We start from the raw sequence: 25,769 nt of genomic DNA, 5'->3' as shown, positions 1-25,769 counted from the left end.
TGCATCTGGAAAATGGGGAGAGTAATAGCACCAACCCCATAGCGTTGTTTAAAGAGGATTAAAATAATTAGCAGAAGTATTTAGAATTGTATCTGGCATGCAGTCAGCACTATAGAAGTCACTGTTGTTCTTGCTATAGTATACATCTGGCTCTAAAGAACATCTTGTCAGTATCCTGTATTTCAGGGACTCTCATTTGGCTACGAAGACATTTTACAGGTGATAAGGCATTGAACAAACATTTTAACTGAGCACAGAATGGCAAGTGTGTTGGTCTGAAACCTGGCTTGAAAATATAAATGAGTACATAAATCATAATGTATTTCAGTGAAATCTTTGGTGGATGCTCACCAAATGAAACACTTGTCATCCTTTCCTGCCCAGCTTATACCCTGCCAGATGTTTCTCAGCTAGTGTGCAGACAGAAGCCCTAACTAGCAATTGTAAAAGCATCATGAATAAGTAACGTTGCGCTGGATGGTGCATCACATCATAGCATTCAAGAAAATAATTTACTTGCATATGGCTTTAATACAAAGAATCTAGCATTTTAAGCTTTGTTCTTCAGTTAAAAGCTTTTCCTATTAGAGAGCTTTCCCCTCAAGGTGTTAGCCTACTCTGGGTTGGTTTGAATGAGCTGTGCCTCTTCTCTGGTGGTTGAAGCAATGGTTGGCACATTTGAAATGCAACCAAGATTTCTGGGCACGTTTCTGGAACTGAGGCTCAGATCCCTGCAGTGGGACTGCTGTGACTGGCCTCCATGGCACTGAGTACCGGAAGACACAGACATCCTGGATGGTCTAATTAACTCACCTTTGTTATTCCTGCAGTGGGTTGAGGAATAACAAAGGTAGTCTTGAGTTACCAACAGGTGTTTTGAATTCCTGCCTGCAACTGTGCCTGGAGCAAGCTGTAGAATGGCAGCTGACAACTCGAGAGCATGTCTAAGGATGGGAGACCCAATGGTATTGGAGTGAGGTCTGATGTAGTGACAGGAAGGACTTTGTGAGCTTTGCATGATCACTTCTCGGTCACCATGACAGTCAAGCTTGACAGAAGGATTAACCTCCCTCTAAAGATGACAGCTTGGGTACATCTGTGGTCAGTCTTTCCCAGTTTATCTACACATATGCCGAATGTTGGAACACGCTGATTCTCAAACTTTCATGTCCATCAGAATCACCTGGAGAGGTTGTTAAACTCAGATTGCTGGGCCCCACCCTCAGAGCCTCTGTGGCATTAGGTCTGGGGTGCGGCGTGAGCATTCTCCCACGGGATGCTGATGCTGGTGGTCCAGGTTCCACACCTTGAGAACTTCTGCTGTAGAAGGTCTACGTAGACCGCAGAGGAAGAACCCAGAGGAAGTTAAGCCGCCGTGAATTATTACATGTTATTTATCTGTCGTCGTTTTCATGGATGGGTAGCTTAGAACATGTTTGTCTTGGAAAAACTATGGCAAGTGTTCCAGATTAAAAATAAAAGACTCTGCAACTGACTTTTAAGGCATTGACAAAAATGGTATGAAATGAGAGCAAAGGACAGGCAGAACGGTGGGAGGAGCAATGTCAAATATGAGAAATGGAAACGTTTGCTGCCTGGTTCCAAATCAGTTCTTGTGACTTTTTATACACATTTACCCATCTCAAGATACGTCAGATGGCTTTCTAAATTGTGCTGCCTGCCTGGCTCATGCTCAGTTTGGACATAGATACATACACAACACATAATAAGCTGTGAAGATAACTCTGTTGACTTTGAAAGATTTGTCATTGTCTGGAGATACAGTTTGATGGCCAGTGTGAATTGTCAGAAATTAACTGGTATTTTTCCTCCAAAATATCATCAACCATTCCTTTAATGTCAGAGATATCAAGGTGCTGTATATTTGGTTATTGGAGCAGACACATGCCTTTTTTGGGGAAAATTGGCCCTATTTTGGGTCAGTGCGAAATAACAGGTGAAAAAGTAGTTGCAAATGGATTTATGCTGATTGAATAAGTTGAACGTTGTCTGTTTCTTTGGTGAATATCTAACAAGTTGAGGTAGGTGAGGTGTGTATCTTCCTCCTCCATGACCTGGCTTGTAGGTGGAGTGTTACAATATTACAATGAAAGCAAGTCTCAAACACAATTTTGTACAAATATTAATTAGAAGCAAGCAAAGAAAAGAAAAGAAAAAAAAAAACCACAATCTTGCCCTACTGCCTGTTTCTCTGCAATCAGTGAAGTCCCTGCCAGAAGAGCTATCTTTGGGACCAGAGCTGGTGTTGAGCATGTGGGTGGCTCAGCACAGAGCCTCTGTGAGCTGGGCATGAGTGGGGGCCAAGTTCTGGCCTCAGGGGTAGAAGAAGTGCTAGAATTCAGAGTATCACTCTTTGGTGTGCGGCTGCTGACTTTGCCCAATTCTTATCCTTTCCTCAAGCAAGGGCAGTAGAACCTGGCTAGCCTTCGTAGCTTCCACATTTCTGGAATGCCACTCATTCCCTCAATGAAAAATGATTTCCAACACCCTTATGCTAATTAGCACCTCCCCTGGGGCTGATTTAGAGCACACATTTGAAGTACTTGCCTTGGCTGCCTCTGAAGTGTAGATTTCTGATAAGGGGGCTTTAAATACGATCTAATTGCTTCTAGGATGTGGGTTAAAATGAACTTATACACCCATATACATATCACTGCTTTGTTCCGGTTATTAAAAGAAGCTAGCAGAGGTAAAATATAAAGCCCTTTAAAAATTCGGGGTGCTGCCCCATTGTCAAGAGTACAGGATACAAGTGTTGGGAGTCAAGGAGTAAGTGCGAGGACTATTAGTGCTTCCTGAAGTGCCATTATGTAAAATTTGGATATTTTGCATAGGATTTAGGTTGGTATTTTTGAAAATGTTACAAACGATTGTAGCCTTCTCCGATTCAGTCTTGAAGACCCACGATTTTAGAACCCCGAGGGCAAAGCAGCTGATGAGAGCAACGGCTTGCAGAAAAAGCCGGATGTATCTTTCTCGGAGGGAATACTGTTTCTTTTCACACTTCTCTATTCCTAGCACAACACTTGGGTAATGCTGATAGCAAGCCCTGTATTTAATTATCGAAAACAATGTCATCATGAAATGGAAATTCCCAATACCGGCTTTCCTCTTTTATCCGTTTTATCCAAGATCATTTAATTTGACAAATAACTTGAATGAAGAATTGAGGCTGAAAGGTTAATAGAAGCTGTGTTGCCCTTGGTTTAATTCTGTCCTTTCTCTTTCTGCCATTCAGTGTTCAACTCAAACTTCTAAATTTGAAGACAGGATGGCATGTGTGTCTGCACGCACATGCCCACCTGTTTGTTTTTAAACATGTTAAATACTTTATAGCTTGCCCGGTTTTTTAAAACACTGACTACACAGGCAGATGGGTCAAAATTAAAAGTGAATTTGGGAGAGTAATTTATTTCACCAAAGTTGCAATTTTATTGTATTCGCAAACTTTTAAATTCACTAATTGTCTGGACAGGCACTAATGTATGAATTGAACTATCAGGAACGTGAGATTTTTTTGAGGTCCCAAACACCACTTTCAGTGATTCATTAGAAAAACACGTGGGACGCGGCATGCAGTCATTCTCACAGTTAAGATTTAATTCAGCAACGCAGCAAGGATACGCAGTTGGATCAGTAAGGGGAAGAACCTGGGGTGGGCAGACTATGGAAAAATCCATGCACAGGCTTCTCACGCCATCCCTGAATGAGCCACACAGGAGTGAGCATGCAGCCCCACGTGTGCAGGGTTCCTGCCCAGGGCAGCCCTCTTAAGACTCAGAGCCCAGGGTTTTATGGAACTGGTCACGTAAGTTCAAGGACGAACCACCTCTACTGAAGTTCCAGACTTCCAGAAGGAAAGCAGATGTAGTGCCCCAAGTGGACAAAACAACCTGGTGGTGTAGGGAACTTTTCAGAAGCTGAGTTTCCAGAAGCCAGACAAGGGCCAAACTTGCCAGTAGACCTTTCTAAAGACAGCCTCAGGCCTCTATGTTAACTCTTTCCTGCACAGTCGTGTATGCTTGTTAGGTGTTATTGTAGCATCATTCATGTAACAATGTGCAAACGTATGTTTATTTGAATGATTAGACCGCTGGCACCTTGAGGTAAGAGGTCCTAGCCTGTTCATCCATGTTTCTCTGGCATCCAGAATGACAGGTGATCCTGAAGGGAAACTCGACGAATCCCTGTGAAATGACCAAGGAATATATCAATAGAAAGTAGACTTTTTGATCCAATGTGTAAATTAAAAGTTGGATATTTTTTAGATTATAGTTAAATGTGGGTGTGTACTCTATAGATGGTGAAATTCTCACTTTCTGAATGGAATTCTGGCAGCATGGCCACAATCTTAAAATGACCTCATTTCTAGATGCTCCAGGCTAACTGCTAGATACTTATTGTTTTGCACAATTTTTAACAAATCCAAGTCATTTTGTAACAGTGATTATAAGATACTCTTCAACCCAGTACAGTCACCAAAGATAAGGATGCTTGTAGTGTTTAGGCACTGCTGATAGAACTGCCCCATATTCTCCTCACTCTTTGGCAAACTCTGACCCTCAGCAATCAACCCCAACTGCCATTGCATTCTCCTTCAGCTTTAGGATGAAGCAAATGAGTATCTTGAGGAAGAGCTTGTATTTGGGGCAGAATATCACAGTAATCACATCAGGGGTGAAAAAGGAAGTAGTAGAAGAGTATATGGCTGCTTACCCACCACATCTGGGACAGTTGAAATTATGGACTATTGGCAGGAGCCAAAATTGGGTTTTTAGAAACTGTCCATCCAGCTTACTTCAGTACACATCTTCAAAGTGCCAATAAGGGGTGACAGATACTGTTGAACACATCTCAGGCAGAGCACATTTATTATTGCCAAAAGAAGCATAGAAAAATATATTGGCCTATTAAAAGGCCATCAGTAATAGAATAGCGCGGAAATGTGTGTAGGTGGGTAAGGATGGAGGACAAATTGTTTAAGAAGCTGTGTCTCTGAACAGAAAATCAGCAGACATTTGAATGTGTGTTTCTTTCACTTTTTAAACTTAATTACCTATAATATGACTAGAAACACTTAGAGTTGAATTGAATTCAATTATTATGAAAGTTAGGTGCCTCTTTGACTTTCTAGGAGCTGTGGGAAACTGTTACCTAGCCCCATCAGAGAATGGAATATTCTACTTTACAGTGTAACCAAACTTAGCGTATGTGTCTCATATGTATCATGTCCTTTGAAATAGATATGTTTGATTATAAACTTTTTGATTAAGAGTTATCACTCAGGCAAATTGAGGTTCTCATCCCAATTCACCTACTTTTTAGTGCAGCCAGAGAGACACGGGCCTGGTCTTCATTCATACGGGTGACACTGATGAGTACCCATCCCTGCATAGTCCCTATGCCCTGCCGAGTGCTGCCCAGTCTTTAACATACACACAGATGCAATAAAATGAAGGTTCCAATCTAACAGGTCGGGAGTGGGACTGCAAGTCTGCATTTCTCACGAGCTCCCAGATGATGCCCATGCTTCTCTGGTATGTGGCCCACATAACATTTTCAAGTAATTCTTCCATCTACTCCCAGATGACTTCCTCACCCACTGGGGTATCAAACTTTCTACATAGTCTGATTGGTTTCACATTCCTTTGTCTCTTAAGACATTCAAATGCCATTCCCATTACATTCTGCATACATCTCCAGGCTTTGTGTTACCGTGGTCATAAAATGAAAAGTTTAGAATGACCCTTGAAGGTTGAAATTAATTACTCTGACTCATTTAAAGGGAAAATAACTGATAGGAAAGGAATTTGCAGAACTATTTCAACAGAAAAAAAATGAGAAAGGATGGGGAATAACATCACCAGAGTGACAATTTGAAAGCCATTGAATTGTATGTTAAGGTTTTATAAATTTAAGAAACAGCCTTTTAAAAAATTTGCTCTTGTATCTCAATGACTTTTAGATTTTTCCTAGATACTTTTTATTGTTCGCAGATTTTAACACAGATGTAGCATTTTTGTTCATTTGTTAACATTATGACTGTATGCCCCAAAAGTCCTTAATATCACAGAAAGGGAATACAGCTTGCTGGATGGCTTTTCCTGCCAAATATCCGAGAAGTAAGGGCCCTCATCACATACATGAGAGTTTTAGTTAAACTAGCCAATTCCAGGGCCAAATTTCTCACTAAAGTAGATTATCTAAATTTTAGGAAAAAACGGTGTGTTTGTGTGTGATTGTGTATGTGTGTGCGTTTTTTGGTGATGGGAGGTTTGGAGCAGGTAATGAGACTGTTGCCCTTCAGTTCACAGTCCCTTCATCCCTCCAAGGTCTTACAGAAGGCTTCAGTAACACATCTATGTTAGTTGCCCTGCCCTGTAGGCAGTTAAGTTGGTCCCCCTACAAGAAATGGGTCCCCTCAGTGTTTATAGGAGTGTGTATACGTATAGCTTTCCAGTAATAGGTTTCTGTGTTTAAATTTGCAGGTATTTTTAACCCAGCATTTCTATATCTAGAAATCTGTCCAAAGAATTAACTGGACAGGTATGCAGTTTTGTTCAAGGATGTTTTTTATAGCATTGTTCGTGATAGCAGACTATTAGAAACTACCTAAATGTGCATCAGTATGGAACATTCATGCATTGCAACATGATGCCATCATTATAACCTATATTGATCATCATGGAAAAGAGGCACATGATGTTTTGCTAAAAGAAGAAATCAGATTGCAGAGTAGATAGAGTGGAATCCCATTTTTGCGAGAAATAGAAATAATTTGTGTGTGGCAGCCCGATGCCTGGGCCCCCTCCTAAAAGCCTGTAACAAACCTACTTTATTTAGCCAAGGACAAAGGTCAAAAAAGGAAGCAATCTCCCTAGATGGGGAAGAATGTAATTACAGATGTATAAAATGGCATTGATTATATCTTAGTCTTAAACACTAACCTTAGTAAAACACCAGGTCTTAGGCCCCTTTAATGATTATATTAGAGACCCAATGTTCTCATACTATATGGAATGTCTTTGCTCGGAAATCATTGACTCCTGCATTTCTATTCCTCTCGTCTGACCGGCCATCACCAAAGAACTTCTGTTCATAAGTCCCAATAAACTCACATCTGCTTCTGTGCCTGGTGTGTTTTCCCAGCTAGCAGCTGCACCCTCCTGGGCTCTGCACAAGCTCAGTCTAGTCCTGAACAGTGTGTGTTCAAGGAAAATTTTCAAAACAAGGGAAAATCCTAACTCCTCTAGAGAGATAAAATGAGCACGTTAAAGATTTCAAATCACTAATGAGGGAACTAGTAAGATGTTACAGCAGTTTGAAGGAGAATCCATAGAACAGACACATGTGTATATCAGGAATATTGAAGTGAATTTGCAAATAGTTACAAAACTGTCTTCTTCCATAAGTGGGGAGGGAGTCAATTGCTCCTCTACCTTCCAGAATTCATTTGCTTGTCTGTAGACACGTGTTATTTTGCATTGCTATCAGTTATCTACAACTTACCAGACTTGTAAATAGCTCAAAGGCCAGGGGGCCAAAGCCCCCAGACAATCAGAATCAGGTAACTAAAGTTTAAAGTCTAAGCAGTGCATAGTTGCCCCCTGAAGCACACATTTTCCCATGTCCGTATGTCTGGAATAGTGTATAGTGAATCTCTGGAATGACAGAAAAACAGTAACAGTTGTTACCTATGGATGATGAAATTTTGTAATATCTTTTTTCTTACGTTTCTGTATTTTCCCAGTATTTTTTATCATCAGGTAAAAAAACCCTATTATATTGAAAAATAATTACAAATCACCCCCTCATGCTTTTAGTGACTCTTCAGCAAGCACATAATATGCTGCATCCCTGCTGCCCAAAGGGCATTGTGATTAAGACCACAGGATGGGGGGTGAAGGGTCAGAGAATGGGGGGGCGGTGACATCTCTCTGCTAATCTATTATTTCTAGTGGGCCCAACGAAAGATTCCTTTGTGTTCAGGTTTAAAATATTCCCACTTAGTAGGAAATGGTGATGAAATCCAGGTGCATTAGTAAGTCAGAGGTGCTTTTAGCTTTAACACTCAATAAATGAAGTACCCAGAATGTTTTCTGTGCCTTTTTACTAATGAGTAGCTTCTGGGCAGGAGAGGGGAGGGCAGTGGCTGTATACAGTGCGTCAGAAGGGAAGATGCTTCCCATAACTGTGTGTGATGACAGTTATTGATGCACAGCGATGTCGGAGTTCACACAACCCCCCTCTGGTTAATGCACTTATTTACAGACTGACTTGAACATTAATAAACATGCTGATGGCTGATTTTATCCTATAGGTGTCTGCCTGGGTATCAGTTATTGCCTGGAGACTTGTCTTTCTCTGCCCTGGGTTTTTTGTTGGTTGGTTTTTAATCTTTGTTGGTTTTTTCCCTCTCACACCGTTGTGTTTCCTCATTTGTTTGCATCTTGCCAAACTGCAGCTTTTTTTTCAGTGCCAGTTTTTTCTTATAATCCTCATCCTGGTCGATGAGAAATGTGTGGAGGAACTGTCTTATGGCCAGTGCTTCTGGGATGTTTTGGATAACCCTAGAAAGTTGTAGTTCTGGTCCGCTATATCAAAATGAAGAAGATAACATCAATAATTAAACAGCAGTGTCTTGTCTTCCTTGGTTTACCTCAGAGCTTTTTGCATGTTGGTGCCAAATTTTGTTGTTGAATGAATGAACAGAACAAAGTTTATTTATATCAAGCTACGTACCACCTTTTTGGAGTCCTGGTGAGTGGCTATGTGTGCATCCTGCCCTCAGAAGGAATAACCACCTATGAGAAACATTTGAGTTTGAGGTGTGGTTCTAAGACCACTACATCTCCTAAAATACCGGGCAACCTTCCCATGATGCTCAGGCCATCAGATGTTAGGGGAGGACTGGCCTTAGGAGAAAGTAAGCAAGAAACAAATGTGGTCTTTGATGCCACCTACCTCATGGTGATGTTCCCCTTTCTTCCTTAGAGTCTCCCAAACCCTTGATATCCTGTGCCCTTATTCTATAACTTTATTCATGTATTAGTCAAGGTAAGCAGAAACCGCTCTAGGTATACTGAGCAGGAAGGGATTGGATAGAGAGAAGTATCTACTTGCCAGTGTTGGAGAAATCAGGTAAACAAAAGTCAAGGAAACTTTTTATAATATTGAGAACTCAGAAGTACAGGAAAGGCAGAAATGTACTGACCAATATCTTAGCAATTTAGAAAACTTAACAGTGTGTTTCTCTGGAAGTCAGATGCTTGGAAGCCACCAACAAAACCCCACGTATATTATCTGTGGATGCCTCCAGCTGCTGCCAGTGAGTAATGCCTTTTCCTTCTCTTCCCCTACCAGATCTCCTATGAGTGATTTTCATTGGCAGAATGTAAATGGTGACCCTGTTGCTTGGGGGTGGGGGCGCTGGGAACTGCTTTCAGCCCCACTGATACTAGGTAGGGTTTTGAAGGGCAGGGATGGAATCTAACACAAGGGGCGATATCCTGTTTATTAGTCTTAATTCCTTTACCCTCAAGACAAAAACAAAAGTAGTTCTCAGAAAGATCCTGATAATGTCTTCATTTACATTGTGGTATTAAGTACTGATAATACCTTAAAATGGATTTTCTTTCAGGACTATTTGCACTTTCACAAGATCAAACATTTAATTCAAGGTTTAACCAACTTGAAATTTTAGGTCGTGTATATGAACCTAAGAAATTTTAAATAGAAAGAAAACCCATGGGACTATACAACACCGTGAACTCCATTGTAAATGATGGGTTATGGTTAATAGTACAATTATAAAAATGTTCTTTCATGAACTGTAACAAATGTACCACACTAATGAAGTTGTTGTTACTAGGGTGGTATATGGAAACTGTATTTTCTGCGTGCTTTTTTATGTAAACCTACAACTTCTCTAGTTTAAAAAAATATTTAATTCAAGGAAGTGAATCCATCTAATTGACACTTGGTTGGAACAGAAATTCACTAACCATAGAGTTTATAGAGGAGTCCTCAAAGATACAAGGACATTTTAGATGGAAATTTTTGCTCTCCAGGATTTTAACTCAGTTTAGCCTTCTCTTTGTGCATGCAATGACATTTGGTTTTGTCAATCTTCTGTTGTTTTTATACAAATACGTAATTGAGAGACAGATTCATTCTGTTTAAATGAGACATATTTCCTTCAACTCCATAACTAGTGTTTTCAACGGGGGCAGTGGGCAATTTTGCCCGCCAGAGTACTTTTGGCACTCGCTGGAGACATTTTTGGTTGTCACAGCTTGGGGGTGGTGCTTCTGGCATCTAGTGGCTAGTGGCCAGGGATGCTGCTGAACAGCCTACACGGCACAGCGCAGCCCACAGCAGAGTGCCACCCCATCCAACGTGGCAATGGGGCCGAAGCTGAGAAACTGCTCCATTCATTTATATGGACAAGGTGAGGTAGATCTTTATTATTATGGCCATTGTTTAATCTGGGCCTCTTCTGTCTTGGTCCCGGGCTTAGACTCAGAGCCAAGGTGCTGTTGAGGCCCCTCTTCCTTTTCATCCACTCTGGTTTTGTTCCATTCTGAGATGTCATTGCTGTCAAAGCCTTCTTGCTCCCAGTCTAGGAACAGCCCATCTGTCAGCTTGCCCCTCGTGCTCCATAAGCTCTCATCAGTGTCTAGAAGACCTGTTTTCTCTTCCCTTTATCACCCTCCCTGCCTTCCCTGCCCTTTGCCAAATGGTCTGTAGCTTCACATTTTAAGCAATCTCATCTCTTTTACAGCAGCTTCCTAGATTCATCAGAGAAAAGCCCATGGCATAGAAATCTGCTTTTCTCCTCAAATCCCACCCCAGTCATTTACATACTGTGGCTCCCCAAGTCTCGGGTACTTATCCTGAATTTGCACATGTTGTAAATTGCTCCATTCATGAATTGGGCTAATGATTGTATTTCTTTGTTTCTTTGCTTAATGCTGGAGGACTTACATCTCTGGGACAAAAACTGGACTGCCTTAGTGCTCTTGAAACAATCTGGACCACAAAACCGGGGCTAATAAGATGCTGAAGAAAGGCTTTTTTGTCATGAAGCAATGATAACCCAGGGCTGGAAGGGACTTTGGAAGTCCTTGTAGCTTGTCCTCACAGATAGTGTAATCAAAGATAGAGGCAGATCTATCCAATTCTCAGCTATTTCCAGAGAAGAAAATTTCACAACCTGTTCCAGCTATTAACTACCCTAATTATGAAATTCTTCTCTGTGTCTAACCTAAATCTACTGCCTCTTAAGGAATCAAATTGTATAAAAATATATAGCATGAGGGTACACGGGTAGTTCAGTGGTTAGAATACCCGCCTTCCATGCGGGAGACCTGGGTTCGATTCCTGGACCATGCATCAAAAAAAATATATATATATCAATACATTTTTCAATATGAGTAAAAGTTTTCTTTATATATAAGAAATTTATATAGTACAATTTCTTTCCATGTTAAGAGGATTTTATTTTTATCTGAAGAAAGTGCTAAGCTGAGGCTTTTGGCAAAAGGATGGAATTCAGGATAAATGAGTAGCTTGAAAGATCATAGATTAAATGAGGTAAGAAAACTAATTTCATTCTTTCTACATACTCTTCGGGTGCAACTTCATAGTCGACTTAGAATGCCCAATATACTTTTTTAAAAAAATATGTTTTGTGAAATGTAACATATGCATAAAAGTGATAAATTTCAAAGTATAGTTTAACACATAGTTATAAAGCATATTTTAAAGTATAGTTTCAGTTGAACAATTTCAGGTATTTCCTTCAGGCTGTTCTAATACACTAGAAACTAAAAAGAAATATCTATATTATGATTCCGTAGCATAATCATTTGTTAAATTCTAACTTCTCAGTTACAACTCCTCCATCTCATTTGATCATTTTCTCAATCTTCAGGGATATTTGGGCAATGACCATTCTAACTTCTTCATGCTGAAAAAGGGTATCAACATTATGGGGTAGGGAAATGCAATTGGTTGATATTCTCGGAGAATCTGGTACCTCTGGTTTTCAGGGTTTATGTAGCATAGGAATAATCTGGAGGTTTAAGTTTCTGAAAAAAAAAGAAGCCTAATAAGTAAAATTTTTATAGTGTCTTCGATAGAGCCCTGGGTATTCTTTAGGGTTTTCAGGAATACTGTTGGTTGGGGCTTGGCATGCCAAGGTGATTTATAATACCTGGCTGAAGCCTGCATAAGAGTAACCTCCAGAATGACCTCTCAACTCTATTTGAAATCTTATTTTGTTTCCTTTCTTTTCCCCCTTTTGGTCAAGGAGGCATTGTCAATCCCACTGTGTTAGGGCCAGGCTCATCCCTGGGAATCATGTCCCATGTTGCCAGGGAGACTTATATCCCTGAATGTCATGTCCTACATAAGGGAAAGGACAATGTGTTTATTTGCAGAGTTTGGCTTAGAGAGAGAGAGAGAGATGCCACATCTGAGCAACAAAAGAGGTTGTCTGGGGGTGACTCTGAGACATAATTATAAGTAGGCTTAATTCACCATTACAGAAATAAGCTTCATAGGGGCAAGCCTCAAGATGGCGAGTTTGGCTTATCAAATTGGGAGTCCCTAATGCTTGAGAGATTATCAGGAATTCCCAGGTAGGGAAATTTTAATAGTTCCATATTTATTCTCCAGTCCCTAAAGGGACTTTGCAAATACCTTTATATTTTCTGTCCAAAATACTCTTGAATATTTCAGGGTATTACATTAAGCTATACAGAATACCAAGATCTCATTCCCAATTCTAGGCTCCATGTAATTATGTTCTTTAAATAAATTGGCCAGGCAGGTTAAGTTAGATAGTGTGCTACAGAAAATATAAATTTTGGACAAAATAAACATCTCTTCCTCTGTTCTGACACAGAAGTTAAAGTTTAAAAATACAGACAATATCATCCTTTACTCTGTATTCTGGTTTACTTTAGTCACAACCAGATCAGCTTCATTCATATCTATAATTGAAGTCTGATCTCTTTTTCAGCTTCTTTAACAATTGCTGTATGGAGTAATACTGACTTTCAGAGCTGCAGAACTCTAACTCTGAGTCTTAGGTGACCTACAGAAACTCAAAATTCCAGGGAACTACCAGATTATACGCAAAGAACACAGCATCACAGAATATAGAAATAACACTTAAAACTCAGGAATAAATGTGACTGCTATAAGAGCTTACAATCTAGGCCCTAATTTTATTATGGGCATTTTCTAAATGAGACCATACCACAGTTATCCTTTTGTTTCTGGTTTATTTCACTCAACATGATGTCCTTAAGATTCGTTCACTTTCTTGCAAGCCTCATGACTTCATTCCTTTCTTTAGCTGCACAATATTCCATCATATATATATATACACTACCATTTGCCTTTCCACTTATCAGTCAATGCACCCTTTGGCCACCTGCATCCATTGGCAGTCATAAATAATGCTGCCATAAACATCAGTGTGCAAATGTCTATTCATGTCATTGCTTTCAGTTCTTCTCAGTATATTCCTAGTAATGGGATTGCATGATCATGTGGCAACCCTATACTTAGCCTCCTGCAGATCCACCACACTGCCCTCCAGAGGACTGCATCATTCTACTTCCCTACCAACATTGAATAGGTATACCTCTCTCTTCACCTCTTCTCCAGCACTTGTATCTTTCCGGTTGTTTATTTATTTATTTAATCTGAAGATTTTATTGAGATATATTCACATACCACAATTCTATCCAAAGTATACATCAACTTCTCACAGTATCCTTACTTAGTTGTGCAATCATCATGACTCTCAATTTTAGACAATTTTCATTGCTTCAAAGAGAAGAATAACAGATGTACATACACACAAAAGAAAACCCCAAATGCCCCATATCCCTTATCACCCCCCCAATTATTTACCCCTAGTATTGGTGTGGAACTAATAAGGTATTATGTTAACTGTAGTCCACAACATAGAACAGGTAGTTTTCTCCCATATTCCACTCTATTGTTAACTCTTTGTACAAGTGTCATACATTTGAAGTAGTTCCTGCAAGAACCTATTTATATTTGTAGTGTTGATTGGTAAGATACTTGACTTTAAACAATCCCTTTCAATCATATTCACCTTCAACACGCTACTATTACGCAGAATCTCAATAATGAACTAACATCCCTTCTATCCATTCCCAAAAATTTAAGTTCATCCTCGTTAACAATTCTGTACTGATTAGGTTCCCCCTGCCCCCACCTTTCTCTAGCTTCTGTCTATCTCTAGGTCCCCTGTATTCTACATTTTAAGATTCTGAGTTTACAATTTCTGGGTGATTCATGTTAGTGAAATTATATAATATCTGTCATTTTTGTGTCTGTCTTATTTTACTCAGCATTATGTCCTCAAGGTTCATCCATGTTGTTGCATACTTCAGGACCTCATTGCTTCTTATTGCTGCATAATATTCCATCTCATGTACATACCACATTTTGTTTATCCATTCACCTGTTGATGGACACTTGGATTGTTTCCATTGGCGATTGTGAATTATGCCACTATGAACATCGGTATCCTAATGTTTGTTTCACTGCTTTCAGATCTTCTGGGTATATACCAAGTAGCGGTATTGTCAGGTTGTAGGGCAACTCAATATTTAGCTTTCTGAGAAACTGCCAAACTGGATTCTGCAGTGGCTGTAACATTTTGCATTCCCACCAGTACTAAGTAATTATTCAAATTTCTCCACATTCTCTCCAATGTTTGTAGTTTCCTGTTTGTTTAATAGTAGCCACTCTTATAGGTGTCAGATGATATCTCGTTATGGTTTTTATTTGTATTTCCCTATTAGCTAATGAAGATGAACATCTTTTCATGGGCTTTTTAGCCCTTTGTATTTCCTCTTTGGAAAAATGTCTATTCATACCTTTTGCCCATTTTATAATTTGGTTGTTTGTCTTTTATTGTTGAGTTGTAGGATTTCTTTATGTATATTGGGTATCAATCCCTTATTAGATATATGGTTTCCAAATATTATCTCCTCTTGAGTTGGCTGCTTCTTTACCTTTTTGACAAAGTCCTTTGAGGCACAGACACATTTGATTTTGAGGAGTTCTATTTTTCCTTTCCTTGCTTCTGCTTTAGGTGTAAGGTGTAAGAAGCTCCCTCCTATCGCTAAGTCTTGAAGGTGTTTCTCTATATTTTCTTCTAGGAATTTTATGGTACTAGTTGTTATATTTAGGTTTTTCATCCACTTTGAGTTTTTGTGCATAGGATGTGAAGTTGGGGGTCTTCTTTCATTCCTTTGGATATGGATATCCAGTTCTCCCTGTCCCATTTATTGAAGAGACTGTTCTATCCCAGATCAGTGGATTTGGGGACCTTGTCAAAATCAATTGACCATGGATCTGAGGGTCTATTTCTGAACTATCAACTCAGTATCATTGATCAATATGACTATCTTTGTACCAATACTATGCTGTTTTGTTTGTTTGCTTGTTTGTTTTGGGGTGCCTTGTCTGGGAATCGAACCCAGGTCTCCTGCATGGAACGTGAGCATTCTACCACTAATACCATGCTGTTTTGACCACTGTGGCTTTATAATAAGCTTTACAGTCAGGAGGTATAAGTCCTCCCACTTTGTTTTTCCATTTTAGAATGTTTTAGGCTATCTTAGGTCCCTTTTCCTTCCAAATAAATTTGATAATTAGCTTTTCCAAGTCTTCAAAATAGGTTGTTGGAATTTTGATTGATATTACATCGAATCTGTGGATCAGTTTAGGTAGAATTGACATCTTAATGACATTTAGCCTTCCTATCCATGAACACAGAATATCTTTCCACCTATTTAGGTCTTCATTGATTTCTTTTAGCAATGTTTTCTAGTTTTCTGTGTATAGATCCTTTATATCCTTGCTTAAGTTTATTCCTAGATACTTGATTCTTATAGTTGCTATTGTGAGTGGAATTTTTTCTTGATTGCCTCCTCAGTAAAGTCATTACTAGTGTATAGAAACACTAGTGATTTTTGTGCATTAATCTTGTATCCCGCCACTTTGCTGAGTTTGTTTATTAGCTTTAGTAGCTTTGTCATAGCTTTCTCAAATATAGGATCATGTCATCTGCAAATAATGAGAGTTTTACTTCTTCCTTTCTGATTTGGATGCCTTTTATTTCTTTTTGTTGCCTAATTTCTCTAGCTAGAGCCTCTAGCACAATGTTGAGTGACAGTGGTGACTTTCAGCATCCTTGTCTTGTTCTTGATCTCAGGGGGAAGCTTTTCAGTCTCTCCCCATTGAGTGTGATGTTGGCTATGGGTTTTTCATATATGCCTTTTATCATTTTGAGGAAGTTTCTTTTGATTCCTACCTTCTGAAGTTTCTTTATCAAGAAAGGATGCTGAATCTTGTCGAATGCCTTTAATGCGTCAATCAAGATAATCATGATTTTTCTCTTTCAGTTTGTTAATGTGTTTTATTACATTAATCGATTTTCTTGTGTTGAACCACACTTGCATGCCTGGAATAAACCCCACTTGGTGGTGGTATATAATTCTTTAATGTGCCGTTGGATTCAATTTGCAAGTATTTTGTTGAAAATTTTTGCATCTATATTCATTATTGAGATTGGCCTGAAGTTTTCTTTTCCTATAGTATCTTTATCAGGCTTTGGTATTAGAGTGATGTTAGCTTCATAGGACGAGTTAGATTAGTGTTCTTTTTTCTTCAGTTTTGTGGAAGAGTTTGAGCAGGAATGGTATTAGTTTTTTTTGGAATGTTTGGTAGAATTCCCCTGCGAAACCATCGGGCCCTAGGCTTTTCTTTGTAGGAAGGTTTTGAGGACTGATTGAATCTCTTTACATGTGATTGGCTTGTTGAGGTCTTCTCTTTCTTCTAGAGTCATTGCAGGTTATTCATATGTTTCAAGGAATTTGTCCATTTCATCTAAGTTGAGTAGTTTGTTGGCATACAGTTGTTCATAGTATCCTCTTAGGATGTTTTTTAAGTTTCTTCAGGGTCCACGATAATGACCCTTTTCTCATTTCTGACTTTGTTTATTTTCATATTTTCTGTTTTTTACTCTGTCAGTCTAGCAAAGGTTTGTCAATCTTGTTGATCTTCTCAGAGAACCAACTTTTGGTTTTATTGACTCTCTATTGTTTTTTTTTTTTTGTTACCCAATTCATTTATTTCTGTTTAATCTTTCTTATTTCTTTTCTTCTGCTTCCTTTATGGTTAGTTAGTCCTTTCTCTAGTTTTTTAAGTTATTCAGTTAGGTCTTTGGTTTTAGCTCTTTCTTCATTTCTGATGTGAACATTTAGAGCTAAAAATTTCCCTCTCAGCACTGCCTTTGCTGCATCCCATAGGTTTTGCTATGCTGCAGTCTCATTTTCATTTATCTCCAGATATTTCTGATTTCTCTTGCACTTTTTTCTTTGGCTTGTTGACTGTTTAAGAGTGTGTTGTTTTAACTTCCATAGGTTTTGATATGCCGCAGTCTCATTTTCACTTGTCTCCAGATATTTACTGATTTCTCTTGCAGTTTTTCCTTTGGCACACTGATTGTTTAAGAGTGTGTTGTTTTAACCTCCATGTACTTGTGAAAGTTCCAGTTCTTTTGTGGTTATTGATTTCCAGCTTCATTCCATTATGGTCAGAGAAAGTGCTTTGAATAAATTTCAGTTTTTTTACATTTATTAAGACCTGTTTTGTGCCCCAGCATATGAGCCATCATGGATAATGTTCCATGAGCACTTGAGAAAAACATGTATCCTGGTGTTTTGGGGTACAACAATCTATATATGTCTGTTGGGTCTAATTCATTTATCACATTGTTTACATTCTCTATTTCTTTATTCATCCTTTCTCTGATTGTTCTAGCTATAGAAAGAGTGGTGTATATAAGTCTTTCACTGTCATCGTAGAAATATCTATTGCTACCTTCAGTTTTGCCAGTGTTTGCTTCATGTACTTTGGAGCTCCATGATTGGGTGCATAAACATTTATGATAATTATTTCTTCTTGGTGAATTGTTCCTTTTATTAATATATAGTGACCTTCCTTGTCTCTTAAAACATCTTTGCATTTGAAGTCTATTTTGTCTGTTATTAGTATAGCTACCCCTGCTTTCTTTTGTGTACAACTTGCATGGAATATCTTTCTCCATCCTTTCACTTTCAACCTATTTGTATCCTTGGGTCTAAGATGAATCTTTTGTAAACAACATATAAATGGATCATATTTTAATCCATTCTGCCAATGTATATCTTTATCTGTAAAGTTAAAGATAAAGATACATCTGTACCTGTATCTTATTCCTTCCATATTAAGAGGATTTCAGTTTTTATCTGAATAAAGTGCTAAGCTGGTTTTTGGCAAAAGGAATGGAATTCAGGATAAATGAGTAGCTTGAAAAGATCAAAGGTTATATGAAATAAGAAAACTAGTTTCATTTTTTCTGTATACTCTTGGGGTGTTACTGCGTAGTCGACTTAGAATGCCTAATGCTCTTTTCTTTTAAAAAACATTATTAGAGAAGTTGTGGTTTACACATCAATCATGCATAAAATACAGGGTTCCTGTATACCACCCTATTATTAACATCTTGCATTGGTGTGGAACATTTGTTACAATTGATGAAAGCACATTTTTATAATTGTACTATTAACCATAGACCATGATTTAACTTTAGCGTTCACAGTTTGTGTGTGCAGTTCTTTAGATTTTTTTTAAAATTTTATTCTAGTAACAAGTATACAACCTAATATTTTCCCTTTTAGCCACATTCAAACATGTAATTTAGTTCTGTTAATCATATTCACAATGTTGTGCTACCATCACCACCATCCATTACCAAAATTTTTCCATCGTACCAAATAGAAACTCTATACATTTTATACTTTAACCCCCTATTCCCTAACCTCATCCCATCCTCTAGTAACTATATTATAGATTCTGACTCTGTGCATTTGCTTATTCTAATGATTGCAAAATAGTTAGATTTTACAATATTTGTCCTTTATATGTCTGGCTTATTTTACTCAACATGTCTTCAAGGTTCATCCATGTTGTTGCACGTATCAGAGCTTTTCTTCAACTCCAGTAGTTCTGTTTGGTTCCATTTTAAAATTTCTATCTTGTTATTGAAATTCTCATATCATTCTTTCATATTCTTTACTTCTTTCCTTCATCTCTTTGAACATATTGAAGAGCTTTTATTTCCATTTTTTTAATTAATTTTTTAAAAAATATAACAACAAACAAACACAAGCATTCTTAACATATTCCGGTCTACATATATAATCAGTAATTGAAAATATCATCACATAGTTGCATATTCATCATCATGATCATTTCTTAGAACAATTACATCAATTCAGAAAAAGAAATGAAGAGACAACAGAAAAAAATTCATATATACCATACCCCTTACCCCCCCCTTTCATTGATCACTGGCATTTCAATTTACTAAATTTATTTTAACATTTATTCCCCCTATTATTTATTTATTTTAATCCATGTTTTACTCATCTGTCCATAAGGTAGATAAAAGAAGCATCAGACACAAGGTTTTCACAATCACACAATCTCATTGTGAAAGCTATATCATTATACAATCATCTTCAAGAAACATGAAGGTCTTTTTTTTAAATGTTCACAGTCCCGAATGTCCGTCTTCTTCATTGATGTTTTTGGGATTTTTATCCTCTTTCTCTGGATGGGCCTCACTTCCTATTTCTTTCTTTGTCTTGTAATCTTTGGTTGCATGCTGTACATGTTTATATTTTAAAATGTTAACTCTGGGATTTATTCCCTGAGATATCTGTGTCTTGAGTTTGTTAACAGCTGGTCATGTGCCAGAGCTTTTCTTGAGTGTCAGCCCTCCTATCAGGCGGGTTCTCTCAGGGCAAATGCAAAGTTCAGGGTCCTCCCCGCCTTTTCTGGGCCTGTGTCTGGACCTGGGCTTGTGCTTGCTGGTGGCCTCAGGATCTCTGCTTACTGGAGTTTGCATGCCCCTTCAACATCCCAGGAGACAGACCTTCTCCCTCTCCTAGGTGTTCCACTGCTGAACTTAAAGCAGGTAAGCTTTTAGCCCAGGCCATCCTCTTCGGTTGCTTTGCACACTGCTTTCCTCATCTCAAACTGTTTTTGCTTGGAGGGCAAATTCTGGGAGGCAGGTGTTGTTGCATTGGAGAGGAGTTGCCCAAGTTAGTTCTTCCCAGCAGGAACCAGGCCAAGGACCCACAAAGGGAGGGCTGGCTGCATGCTGCCTTGGAGAGAGGATGAGGTACGGGTCAGGAAGTCTTCAGGAGCTTCTTTCATGGCTCCCCAAAGCTGCGCTTTCTTGACTCAGCTCTGGCCTAGCAAATGCAGCCCTTCAAGTGTCCTCCACAGCTCAGAGGGAACCATCTTTAAGTCTTCTCTGCTTCTACCATGCTGAGAGAACAATTTACTAGTATTTACCATAACTTACCAGCCTCTTCCTCCTGCTCTTCTCTGGATGCTGTTCAGTTTTCTATAGACTCCAGATTTCAAAATAGTTCATTTAGACAGTTCCTACCTGTTTTCCCACAATCTTCTCTCCTAATGCTTTTCTATGATGACTCATATTGGGGTGTTTATTTCTTTGCAGGCATCATCTCTCCTTCTGAATTAAAATGGTGTATTGTATTGTTTGCCTCATAACTTCCTGCAGGGCAGTTGTTAAATTATGGAACTTTACAGGGCAGTTCTGTCTACCTCAGCATTACCCCTTTTCATTGCAGAAATGAATTTTCAAGATATGTGCAATTTATTGGGCAAACAAGGATTGGGTCTGTCCTGTGTGCCCAGGTACCAGGTGGGCTAATTATAGATTCCCAGAACGAGGCACTGTGTTGACCTGCAAGGGGCTTTTAGTGGAGCAGGGAATTTAGACATATAAATAAGGAACTTCTGGAAGGGGCTTTGGGCTCTGTGATGGTGTTATGTACAAGATGCAATGGGAAACATTTCATACGTTACTTTCTAATATGGTGCTTTTCTGCATTCTTCAACAGCATATTGCTTTGAATCAAGTAAACCTGGTGACAAATCTTTACCACTGTGTGAACATTCTGAGCTTCAAAACATACCCTTGCACGTGGAAAGAAACCATACCTGCCTTAAGGATTATCTGGGTGATTAAATGAAATTAAATTAGATAATGTAGTTCAAAGGTCTCTAGGCAAGGGGCCTAGTATATGGTAGGTACTTCATTGTTGTTTCTGCTTTTCCTATTTGATGATTCAAGAATACTAGAAGGGATCATTTTAATTCATTTTTGGTTGTTTGTTTGGTCTCCCACCATGAAAATTAGCTTTCTTCATTTGGGGACTCTCCCAAGTCATGAGGCAGAGCCCACCCTTCTGTAGAATCTGAAGATGCCTCAGACCCATCTTTCCAGCCTCCTTTGCAGGGAGCAGTGGGGCATATGACTAATCAGACATGTAACACCTGGCCTTGCATTGGTAGCTTATGGCTTGCAGAGGCAGAGGCCACACAGAATGCATCTGACGATAAGTCGCTTCAGCAGCAGCCATTGTAGCAACTCTTTCAAAGTCTCAGTTTTAGGCACTGCAGCTCAGCTCATGTCCAGCTCTGGTGGTGTTCATGCACCCATTTCTGTGTCTTACCTCAGTGGTGCAGCCATGTCCGGATCTCCGGCATCATTTTCACTGTTGATCCTGGGCGCATTGCCTCCAGCATGGTTACCGTGATCTTTAAGAACAACCTTCATGAACAGCTGAATTTCCTTTAATTAATCTGGTTTCAGCATATATTGTACATGCTCTGTTTCTGTTGCTTGCAACTAGAACCTCTAACTGATATATTGTTATGAATATATGATGATCTTGTTTGCTTATACAGTGATGCCTTATATGCTATCAAAGAAGGAAAGGCGTTTCCCTTCTCCATTAATTAGGCCCTTATAATGAACCCTTTTCAGTTCATTTTGCATTTTTAATTTTTGTACCTTTGTACGTCTCCCTTTACTGTCGCATATCATCTTATTAGAAAAATAACAGCATAACAGAATTTCCATTGTCTTGGAGCTTCATGACAGAGAGATATACCTTGCAGAATTGCCAAAAGCTATAATGTCATATGCAGAGACAAAGCAGTCCAGACGTTCCCTTTTTGGGAGGGAAAAGCTGCCTCACTGTTCTTCATTAATATTCTATTTTAAAACCTGACTCTTAAGCCCCAGAACTCATTGCTATAGATAGAAATTTCTTAATATTCTTAATCAAGACTGTGAAATAGAATAAGGGAGTATCTCTTTAGTTTTTGAAAACAAATAATCAATCAATCAAAAACATATCCCAAAGGTTCTCATTCCAGTCTTGGCAGCATAGCTCGTATTATGTTTAACCATTATTGGACTCACCATCTTGCTGATAACAATGATAAACTCAATATTTTAAACTGTTGAAAAACAATAGTTGAAAAGCATTACAAGGCAACAGAAGCACATAGAAGCTAGGGGATATGACCCTTGAAAGAAGAGGAGCACATTAGGTAATAGCCCCACATACCTGGTTTCTCCACCGAGGGTCCTTTCTGGGTCACATGGCATATAGACAGAGGGCTGAAGCCGAAAGTGGCAGTTCTGGTAAGCAGAGGAGGCAGAGGTTGAAGTTCAGGGCTGCCAGAGCACCTAGAAATTGAGAGGGGAAATCCTGGAAATTAGGAACCCCCAAATCTACATATATATTCTCCTTACATCCCTGGTTGACTTCGCAACTGTACATGTGCACGTAAGACTTAAAGGAACACAGCAGAAAATAGTAGCTGGGAAGTTAAAGACCTGAGCAGGGATTTTGCCAGCTGCTCGGTGCTGGGAAGGCAGAGACTGGAGTTCAGGTCCTGTCAAGTGATTGAGTTTTGGTTCATGGTTTTCGTTGGCGCCTTGGAATAGTCACACTTTAGGAGCAAAGACCATGTTCCCGGATGAGGACTATGCCTTTGAAAAAAACCAAAATAGTGCCACCCTAGTAAAACCTAAAATCCAAGCCTCCAGTAATATAATTGATTGCTATGACAAAACTCAGCATATTCAGAGGAAGGTAACAGAATCCAGTTCTCTACAACATGTCATCAAAAATATATAATCACACATTACTAGAAATGCAAGAGCCAGAAAATGTAATCCATAATCAAGAGAAAAAAGTCAGTAGCTACAGATCCATTTGTCAGCCAGATGTTGAATTTAGCAGACAAGTACTTTAAAATAACTGCTATGATGTCTTTAAAATTTTGTGGAAAAAGATGGATATAATGGGTGAAAGATGGGGAATTCCAAAAGATAAAGGGTAAATCTAAAAAAAGAGAATCAAATAGAAATCCTTGAAAGGAAACCTCAAAACTATTTCTTTTGTAATCTAGTTCTTTTTGGTATCCTTTCCACTGCCTTATGCCAAATAGAATTATTTTTGCAAAGCTGATAATCAGTTATTGTTAAAGTATCAATTTCTTTAAGTCCATAAATTTAGATTTCCTCCTGTAAATTGAGTAAACAGAGGCAGATAATAACTTATTACATTATAATAAACCGCTTAGAGTAAATTAAAGCAATAATGTATCTTAGTACATTTTAAATATGGTTGAACAAATTAATTCAATTAAGCCTCTCTACCCAATTAAATACAATTATGCATTACATTTGCTACCTATATTTAAAATGTAATTCGAACATGGGTAAACTCTAAGAAATCTTTGTCAAAGTTATGAAACAATTTGGAGAAACTACAATAAGGACTATGAATCATATTGGTGGAGTGGTTTTTGCCTATTTAGACTCAGCTAGCTGAAATAAATTGGCTTTAAGGAAGGTGTTTAATTTGTTGATTTTATTATATAATACATATAAGTACTTAGGAAATTAAGGAACATGTAATTATGAATCTCGAATGGACTTTTGACTTTTTTAAATAAGTACAGTTGCTGAACTATCTTATTTTTTCAGCTTGCTTGTGACTCAGTCCAGAGTCTCTTGAATCAATATGTGAATTAGATATTTCCAATAATAAAATATTTTCCATAAACCTCGATAATCCTGATTTTAATCTGGAATTCACAGAACTAAAAGCAGACATCCCAATGCTTTTGTTACAATTTTGCCAGTTTACGTATTGGATATTTGAAAGAGAAAAACCAGTAATCATTACCATAGTATCTCAACTTCATAAAAGAAATGACTTTTCAGCACCAAAGAAATCTATTTAGGAAGCCATAATATCAAGAGAAAGTGACATCCTCTCTAAGCAAGGACTGTAGCCATTTACAGCCAAACCTATGCACATACTACATAGACCTTAGTGTTCTCTTTTCACTGCAACCTGTTGGGCATTTCCTCACTCAACCTAAATCTATAGATGATCATTTGAAAACCCTTGCTGGGGTGTGACAGATTGCAGGGTAATGCATGGGCTTGGTAAGTGGGTCTGTGGGCCACATAAAAGTGCTTGCAAAAATGTTATCTGTGCACATAGTGTTTTTCTGGGAGGAATGTCCTAGCTTTCAGATGATTATCAAATGTTTTCTTGATTCCCAAAAGATTAAGACTCCATATTAATAGTCTTTCTCAGTTATTGACAATGGTAAATCTCTTCCATTTCCTCATGACTCCTAACTTTTAATAATTGACAAGGGAACTTACTTGAAAGTGATATTCACACAGTCATTTCTAACAGTAATTTTGCTTATAAGAAATGTGGTGAATCCTTTCAATGTGACGTGTTGTTATTGCAAAATATGAACCCCACTGCCACATTTGCATAGGTCCTACTCAAGTGCCAGTGGCTTGATTTCCTTCTTATGGCCATGCCTTAGTGAATAATTATTTGCTCTGAGATTTGGAGACTATCAAGTATTTATGCTCCACCTTATTCAAGAAAGGATTTAACACTGCTCATAAATATATGCACAAAACATTACGACAAAATTAAAAGTAAGAGATTAAAACAAATGAACAAATGAACCACTAGGAAAGATGCTAAGAAGCAAATGTTAGTATGGAGAACATGTGCCTCGGTCTACTTCACCTATGCTAGTCGTGCAATTCAAATCTGGACTCAGTCTTCCTAGTAGTCAGTACAAAGGGGTAAATTAGTTGAGTTAGAGTGGAAAAGAGCTCCAGCCAGCACAGCTAGCTCGAACCACACAAGCCATCCTGGACTAGCATTAGCTTATATGAACTGATTGGAATCTGCATGCTTTCCCCAGATCTGGGAGGGGTCCTGGCTTCCTCTCTTACAGAGACCTCCTGGGACAGAGGACCATAGCCCTTACCTTCTCCTTCATGAACATCCACAGTCTGTCCTTCTGCCCTGTAGCCACCTCATTCCACTGTCCCATCAGTGGCTATCTCACTCTTCTAGCCGTTCTTGAATCCTTACTTTGTGCCAGGTTCTCCACTGGGCACTGGGGATATACAACATGAGGGAGCTAACAGTCTGCTTGAGAAGTCAGACAAATGACAACTGAACAAACACAATAACACACGATGTGAAAAGTGATGTGCTAAGAAGCAAAGGGTGTCTGGGGCCACTGCCCAGCAGCAGCTCTCACCTGCCTGGGGGAGTGGGGTGTGGCCCTGCCCGGAAGGCTCTGCACAAGGCCTGGGCAGGCAGAAAGGAGGGACAAGGGGTCCCTATTTCCCTGTAAAGACAAGGAGATGTAGCTTCCAACATACATTTAAAAATACTGTGGCAGCCCTCCCAGTGAGC

Source organism: Tamandua tetradactyla, chromosome X (genome assembly GCF_023851605.1).
Source record: "Tamandua tetradactyla isolate mTamTet1 chromosome X, mTamTet1.pri, whole genome shotgun sequence".
NCBI classification, from domain to species: domain Eukaryota; kingdom Metazoa; phylum Chordata; class Mammalia; order Pilosa; family Myrmecophagidae; genus Tamandua; species Tamandua tetradactyla.
The sequence above is the reverse complement of the archived record's forward strand: the minus strand, read 5'-3'. Positions refer to the sequence as shown.